Raw genomic sequence first — 2,212 nt, 5'->3', positions numbered from 1 at the left:
CATTTTTTTTTTCAAATTCTAGTCCTTCTTTATTGGTTTTCTGAAAAAAAAATCCTGATGTTACAGAACTAAATTGAAATGCATTTAATACCCCATTTGACACTGAAAACAGAAAGGGGGGGGGCGACAAACACTTTTATAAAACTAAAATCTTTATGTCAGCAGGTTAACAGCTGGAAATTTTTTTTTATTAAAATTCAGTAATTTCATTTAATAAAAAAAATAAAGTTGTAGATGAAGGAAAGCATAAAGAAACTGAAAAGGTGTTTACAGGTCTATGTAGACTGACGGTGAGCTAAACAGGAGGGAGATGTTGGAAGATGATTAACTGCTTCCCATACCATCGGCTTCTGACATTTATAAGATACTAAGCCAAGCTGATACTGGCTGTAGATCCAATGATGGTCACCTGACAGTCAGTTGAACCCTCAGCAGGGTTAGCAATTTTAATCTGTGCCCCAGACATCTGGCGGATTTCATTTATTTTTGCACCCTGTCGTCCAAGTATACAGCCAATCAAATCATTTAGAATGGTGAGTTCATGAGAAGTTGTCTGAGCTGAAGCATCAATGTCATCACTGAATCCAGTGTTACCACTATGAGACATAGGGAAGGGAGACTGCTGCATTGCCAGTTGGTGCAGCTTAGTCAGATCAGGCTGAGGAATGGCATATTGTCCGAATGGTGTAGGCCCCACGGAGATCCACAGCATCTAGAGAGACCCCCCTGTGTGGGACCTTCGTCCCTCCCACAGGTCAGTCTCACATGCGTGTCCTCCAGCCTGGCACGACACCTGACTACCTGCAAAGATCACTGGAGATCTTGAGGGCTTGGGTCAGTAAGGGATGGTAACTCCCTTTAGAGGGGACTCCGACATGACCACACAGATCTGCTTCACGCATTCTATGATAGACTGAGGAATGCCAGCAATTGTGATTGCCCTTTATGTGGAATTAGGTAGCATATCCCCTGCTACTTGGACCTGGGCCCCTGTACTCTCTCTGATTTCCTTTATTTTGCATCCTCCTTTCCCAATAAGGGATCCACATTGGCTGGCAGGAACCACCAAGCGCCAAGTAACCGGAGGTTTGCTGGATACAGTACTGTTTGTCATAGAGCTACTGATATCCTCTTCCAGTTTGTCAATGACCATTGAAAAGGCTTTGAAGATAGCATTTGTAGGACCTGCTAGAGTAATTATTCTTTCATGACAATTTCCTTCTGAGATGTTAATGCGAGCACCACTCTCCTCACGCATTTTCTTTTTTTTTTTTTATATTTTTATTTTATACCAACAATGCCACAATTCGATAATAGAACAATCCAACCAAAACTGTATAACAATACAGACAAAAATCAACAAAAGTAAAAACACAAGAACCCAGCATTGCAATATTTGTGTCCATTCAACCTTATTAATACATAAGTGCTTCATACGAATAGGGTTATCTATAATGCATCTTTTATCCATTATATTCACCTCAGCTTTGTGAAACATTGTTGGAGTTTTTAACTTTTTTTTTTTTTTTTTTAAAGATGAAAAACAAACAAAAAGAACAATAGAGAAAAAAAAAAAAAAGCACATAGTTTCTCTTCCTCCCCCCTCTCTTACCCATACCAGACCATCACTACCAAATGCCCAATTGAACTATTTCAGAACTTTGGAATGGAGCTATCATGTACTCTATTTCCTCCAGAGAAAAGATTTTAATGAATTTTGACCATTTACTAAAGAAAATTACAATTTCTCGCTCTGAATTCAGATCTGTGGCAAGTTGCTCTATCCGGTATTGTTTCTTAAGGTAGTTTTTTACTTCATTTATTGTGGGTATGAATCTGGTTTTCCACTTTTTAAATATTAAATTTCTTGCGGCCAATATGACTAAATTGATTATTTTGGCGTCTTTGAAATCTTCCTTATTTCTTGCCAAGAGGATTATATTTAGAGGAGTAAATTTAAACGGATCAGCTTTCACCCTTTTTAATAACCAGTATTCTAGTCTATTCCAGAATTGTTTAGTTTTTGAGCATGACCACACCATATGCATTAAGTCTGCGGCCAGTAAACTACATTTTGGACATTTATTGAAATCATTGTTGTTCCATCTGTAAGCTTTGTCTGGTGTGTAGTATGTTTGGTATAGGTGCTTTATATGGGACTCTCTCCAGGTTTCAGCAATAGTGGTGTCACGAAGGAGCGTAAGGGATTTCA

The 2,212-nt window shown here is 38.5% G+C and overlaps 1 pseudogene; it reads right to left on the bottom strand.

Annotated features, from left to right (window-relative positions):
• Positions 1-356: 356 nt before the first annotated feature.
• Positions 357-1,258, bottom strand: LOC128652172 (poly(rC)-binding protein 2-like; annotated as a pseudogene).
• Positions 1,259-2,212: the final 954 nt, after the last annotated feature.

The sequence above is a fragment of the Bombina bombina genome, chromosome 3, assembly GCF_027579735.1.
Source record: "Bombina bombina isolate aBomBom1 chromosome 3, aBomBom1.pri, whole genome shotgun sequence".
Classification (NCBI taxonomy): domain Eukaryota; kingdom Metazoa; phylum Chordata; class Amphibia; order Anura; family Bombinatoridae; genus Bombina; species Bombina bombina.
The sequence above is the reverse complement of the archived record's forward strand: the minus strand, read 5'-3'. Positions and strand labels throughout refer to the sequence as shown.